Source organism: Gossypium arboreum, chromosome 4 (assembly GCF_025698485.1).
Source record: "Gossypium arboreum isolate Shixiya-1 chromosome 4, ASM2569848v2, whole genome shotgun sequence".
NCBI classification, from domain to species: domain Eukaryota; kingdom Viridiplantae; phylum Streptophyta; class Magnoliopsida; order Malvales; family Malvaceae; genus Gossypium; species Gossypium arboreum.
This window is the reverse complement of record NC_069073.1, coordinates 99160003-99166889: the sequence shown is the minus strand read 5'-3', so window position 1 is coordinate 99166889 and position 6887 is coordinate 99160003.

Here is a 6887-nt window from a genome sequence, read left to right as displayed (position 1 = left end):
GATGATAGTCAATAAATATTATCTGTAACACTCCTCACCCGTATTTAATGCTGGAATAGGGTTACCGAGCATTACCAGACTAGAAACACATATAAATGTACTATTTTCATACATTCGATTAAATCATACAATCAAAATTCAATTCCGATCAATTTGTCCATTATAATAGCCTACGAGGCCTTAAACATGCTTTAGAAGTGGTTCGAGACTAAATCGATAACATATGAAAATTTTGGAAACTTAGAAAAATTTTAACATTTCAAAGGTCACACTCCTATGTGAACAGGTTGTGTGTCTCACATGGCTAGTAGACATGCCCGTGTCTTAGGTCATGTGGAAACAGGACATACATACTGACTTGCATCACATGGCCGAAGACATGCCCGTGTGCTAGGCCATGTGAAAATTGGAGAGTATACTGACTTATGCAACACGGCCAAGTCATACGCCCGTGTGTGAGACTGTGTGGAGCATACTAATTTCATTTTAATTCAACACCAGGAGACACACGTCTGTGTAACATGACCGTATGTCTCACACGACCGAGACACACGTCCGTGCCTTTGCTCATGTGGACAAAAATAAGCTATTTGTAAAGCCATTTTGCCATCCTATTTTCACATACATGCACAAGCATAAAATTTCATCAATTCATAACTCAATAGCCAGTCATTCCAATACATTTTATACATATATGATACCAATTCAACACAGTATTCAAATACTTAATTAACATCATGGATTTTCCAATCATATGCCAACCACATATCAAGAGAACATTTGCATAATTTCATTCCATCTACTACTTATCAAACATACCCTAATTGAACACTTATATACAACTACAACATTATACCAAATTTAGCCAAATCACATGGCTTAGACTTATACCACAAGATGTACCAAAATTCATTATCTCAAGTAACCATACTTATCAACTTTAATACTAGCCTATACATGCCATATTTACATATATACATAATCTCAAAAGTACTAATCGGCAATTGGATAGTGTGATGCGTAATTCCTACTTGTCTGAAATGAGCGAGCTATTGAACCTCTATAAAACATGGAAAAAGAAACAGAGTAAGCTATAAAGCTTAGTAAGCCCGTATAATTTAGAATTAAACTTACCATAAATATCAAAATCAAGGCAAATGATCAAGGTATATTCAATTCAACTACCAAATGCCTAAACACAAGCATTCATCACAAGTTAGTCATTTAAATACATGAAATCATCCATTATCTCAATACATTACATCATACCAAATTCATATATCATATACAACATTGGTAACATTTTATTTCCAACCATATAAACAATAATTCATTTGAAAACCGTAACTCATTTGTATAAACATTATTTCATCCATATAAATAGAATTTATACTCGTTGAACTTATTAGAATCTCGAGGGGTACTCTGGTGATTTACAGTACATATAAATAAGTAATCCATCAATTCCTTATCATTTTCCGCTTTTTCGAGCTATGAACAATAATCTCCTCCTCAGCTGATAGACAATAAGCTCAATTGAGCTGAAACAGTAAGCTCTGAGAAGCTGAATCAGTAAGCTCATACGAGCTGAGAACAATAATCTCTTACGAGCTGATATATCAGTAGCTCATACGAGCTACGATGAGTCCGCAACACATGTAGGATCTCAACCGAAATGGTAGCCCTAGTGACATGTCACTCGTATCCTACGAATTCTTACAGTTCAAACAGGGCTCGATAACCATCAAATTATATTGATAAAGCATTAATATTCCAAGTATATCAATTACTCAATTATGCACATTCATTACAATTAAATACAAGTACTTTAAAAGTTCAACTCTAATTATACGAACTTACCTCAAGTTGCTCGGATGGAAACTATCGACTATTCGTCTACTTTTCTTTTTCCCTAATCTAATTCTGATCTCGGCTTATCTTGATCTATATATTACCAAATTCAGTATATTCAATATTCAATCAATTCAATTTAGCCCATAATTCATATTTTAGTAAATTTACACATTTGCCCCTAAACTTTCATATAATTATAATTTAGTCATTTTCACATAAAATTGCAAATTCATGCAATTTAGTACAATTACATGCCAGCCAAATTTCATATGGACTCCTAGCAGCTCATTTCTTTCATTATTTCACACTTTTAACCACCACATTTTACATTTTTACAAATTAATCCCTTTTTGACATTTTTGTCAAAAATCACTTTACAAAACATTTAAAACTATCATCAAACTTTCATAATCTATCATCAAATTACTCAAACCAACAATGGAAACATGAGAAATCTTTAGAAATTTCAAAATCCAAGGTATGGGCTAGCTAGAATACGAAGCAACGATTACAAAAACATAGAAATAATTAAAAACCGAGCTAAAACCATACCTTAATTTACTCATGCAATGGCCAAAGCTTATTCTCATTCTTTAATGGTATATTCGTCATGGATGTTGAAAAATAAGAAAGATGATAGCTTATTCATCTTTTAATTCTTTTACATTTTCTATTGTTAATCAATTTACTATATTAACATTAATACTAACCTTTAAACATTAACTAATCTTGTCCAAAAATGTCCACTCCATTATCAAATAGTTTAATTTCAACAGAAGGACTCCCACAATTTAATTTCATAGCTATTTGATACTTTTAATTATTAGAACTCAAATTTTATGCTTTACGTCAGTTAGTCCTTTTTATTGAATTAAGCATTCAAATAGTAAATTTCTTTCTGAAACTTTCACATAATAATTATATCATGTTGTAAACTTTAATAAAATAATAAAATAAATATTTTTACCTCAAATTTTAGTCTCGAAACTACTATTCTGATTTGACTCAAAAATAGGCTGTTACATTATTTAATAATATTTACGAGTTCATTATGTTGTTTTATTATGTTTGAATTGGTAAATTTGGTTAGCAGGTTAGAAATGAAAAATGTGTAGACTAATTCGTAAGAATTAGTGAATAGTTAGTCAAATGAGTTCAATAAAAATTGTTCAAGGTCCAAAGTGGTAAATAACCACTCCTGATGGAAGTGTCGTTTGTGCCAATGTTTAGTGGAAACACCTATTAATTTCCATTTAATGATGAAATTAAAAGTTTAAGTGTTATAGGCTGAAGTGGATGGAAATATAGACTCATTCTTGTTTTTCTTCACTGAAAACATTTTTCTCTGTAAAAGAAAGAAAAGATATAAGCCTTCTTGATTAATCAGTTTTGCATGTAAATGTTTCCAAAGCCTAACTTTTCATGAGTTTCATGTTTTTGAGATCCTTATATCTAGATTTAGCTAACCTGCATGTCTAATTTCAAAACTGTTAAAGCTTAAAGTGTTGTCATTAATGAACTGAACGTGTTAACGTTTAGATCAAGAACCAAATCAATTAGTTGATAATAGAGGGAAAGGAAAACCCCTGGAATAGTCTTTGATATCCTATTCTACTGCTATACTAGGTAAGTTCATAGGGTGTCATTATGTTTATTTATGATATGTCTGAACGTGAATGAAAATGGAAAATGTTAGTGAGATTGTATTGGTAAGGTGAGAAAAGATGTTAAATACTAAATAAATGAGGTCTAGCTATGTGTGTGTTGCCTGAATGAACAAAGGATACATTGTGTGCATTGTACAGGGAAAAAGGAGATGTGATGAAGATGAAGGAAGTTACTGAAGTTTTCTAGAATCTCGCATTTGTTATAGATTTCCACTTTAATCTTTTCAGAGATTTTGGCGTCACATTGGTTGAAATAGCTCTTATGAGAAAATTGACATGTTATTGAGGGAAAATATTTAGCCTACGAGCTTTGTACTATGTGCATTTGGCGTGTTATCGATTGGAATAGCTCTTACGAGCAAACTGGTGTGTTATTGAGGGAGAATATTTAGTCTATAGGCTTTGCACTATGTGCATCTGGTGAGTTATGAGTTGGAATAGCTCTTATGAGCAATCTGGCATGTTATTGGGGGAGAATATTTAGCCTACGAGCTTTGCACTATGTGCATCTGGCGTGATATCGGTTGGAATAGCTCTTATGAGCAAACTGGTGTGTTATTGGTGGGGAATATTTAACCTATAGGCTTTTCACTATGTGCATCTGGCGTGTTATCGGTTGGAATAGCACTTATAAGCAATCTAACATGTTATCAGATGATTACACACACATTCTCTTCTGTTCATGTTGATTCGTTGAGCTGAATGTTCATGAAATAGAAATGTTGATAGTATGATTTATATGAACTAAAATGAGATATGAATGAGTAATGAATTGTTTGGGATATGTTATATGTTTGAATGTGATACACTCACCTTGTACATCTATAATGTGTTGGAAGGATAAAGAATTTAGTTAAGTTATATGTATGTAAGAATGTTTTGCAAGGTGAGTTCAATCTTTTAAACCTTATAGTGACTAAGCATATTTAATGTTTATTCCATTTAATTTTTCCCTTCCCTTTAGAGATTTATGTGAAACTTGGTAGGTGGATCGATTCCATAACTCACACTATCCAACTCCTATTTCTATAGAATTATATTAACTCTACACCGGGTCAAGTGGCATGTATATAGAAGTTATTTAGTGAAATTATACGTGAAAGAATGATGATATTTTGGATGATGTGTATATTTATATTGATAAAGATGAATGCAAATACAAGATGGTAAAGTTCGTTCAAGTCGCGGATTTGACTCAAGGCTTTAGACGTTCAAAAACAAAACTTGGATTTTGACACAACTTGAAACATAATCGGATCAAAGTCAAATAAAAAAAAAAGATAAATAAATAAAACAATAAATAAAAGACTAGAACAATAAAGAAGATAGATGGGAAAGATAGAACATGGTATGTAGAAGTCCTAAGAAGCCTTGGAAACATGAAGAATCCACAACCCCCTTCAAGTGGCTCTATTTTCCCCTCTAAGAAAGAAAACTTGACAAGAAAAAATTTGAAGATGATCCCCACAATCTAAAAAGATTGTTAAAACTCTTCTAAAAGTAAACTCAAGAGAAATTCTTGAAAAGGAAAAACTCAAAGAGAATTTATTAACTCAAAAAAGAAGTTGAATAATAATGAATTGATTTTTATGTACAATGTAAAGCCCTTTATACAGGCTAGTTAAATAAATCTAAATAAAACTCTTAAGTATACTAGAACTCTAATTAACCTAAACAAGAAGTAGTTTTAAATTAAACTTTCTTATTGACATAAAACTCTTAAATAACTTAAAATACTTAAGAACTATAAAAATTTTGGAATAAAAAGATAAAAAAATTAATAAAAGTTGATAAATAAAATATTGGGCTCATATATAATAAAAATTAAGGCCAAAATCTGAACCCAATATGAAACGCTTAAGCTTGTGGGATTGATTGGGGTCCTTGAAGTAAAACGCCTAAGTTTGTTAACATTTTCCACATGGGCTTGTCATCATAGAATAAGAGTTTAGTCCCACGAACAAAATTAGTCCCTTTTAATTTATCCTCGCTCCAAAATCCATTATCTTGAAGCTTCGATTATACCGGTACATCCACAACTCGCCATCTCTTTGCTGGGTAGATCTTATGATGAGCACGACGGCTTATGACCCAAGTCAATCGAAGACAACTTCTCTTCCTTCGACCTTGCGCTACATTTATGCCATCTTGGCTTACACATTGACCGGTAGGAGAGAGAGCACTGGAGTTGTCAATACAACTGATGCATATTTTTTATGGAGCGTGGCCACAGGGTGCATTTTTGATCTTGCCTATTTCATCGCCCTTGTTGTTCACCATTAGACAGAGCGCAGTAAGAACGACCCTATCTATTTAGTCCCTTACATGACTCGACTCACACGTCACTTTGGTCTCCTCAACACACTGGATTAGTTATCCTCTCTTACACTAGTTGGACAGATGTCCCCATAGGGATTCTCGAGTATGACTCACATGAGGTTGATCGAGTGACTTCGTTGAGTGGATCCTCTTCAATACTGACTATCTCATTCTGACCCTCAAGATGAGCATGAGGACTTTGCTGATGATGTCCCTGTCCACCACGAGGTTCCACTATCAAGTCACCGTCCTACTTCTTCTGTTGCTACCTTAGAGGACCTCTCCGAGCGGTTCACTCACTTCAAAAAGCACTACTTTCAGAGCTTCGACAGTATTGACACGACATTACAGTAGATCTGTCAGCACCTCCATATATCCTCTTCAGCACCGGTGACTCACGATATCGTTGCCTCTAACGACGAGGATCATTTATTTTATTTGTTTTCGTTTTTTTAGTTTTCTTTTTATGTTTATTTTTAGTTTTTTTATTGTTATTTTCTTAGACTTATTTTGTTTTTTTATCTTTTAAACTATATTTTTATTTTTATGGCTGATCCTAATTGAATTGTAACCTTTTAATCTTATTCACTATTTGTGTTTATTTTTTTATTAGTTTGCTCGAAATCATGCACTACATTTAGATTTGCCTATAATTATGCTTTTCATCATTCTGCCGATTTCATCCAATATTCAAAGCAGTTTCACTTTTCTCCCTCTCTTATGATATATTACTTATACTTTGATTATATATATTTGTACATTGAGGACAATGTACATCTTAAGTGTGGGAAGGTTATTTATATAATTATTAGAAAATCCCTACATTATGTCTTGTATTTAAGTAATTTTCTCATATATCCATTAGAATGATTTTTTTCGATTCGGGATTTCTGTTGATGTGTTTTGGATTAATTTGTAGATATTTGTGCGTAGGTTAATTTAAAGTTTAAGACATGAACGAACCAAGTATGATAAGTTATTTTTCTGAATAAAAAATTTTAGGTCGTTTCTCTAAATTGAGGTTTTATCTTGAAGTTTGACATTTGC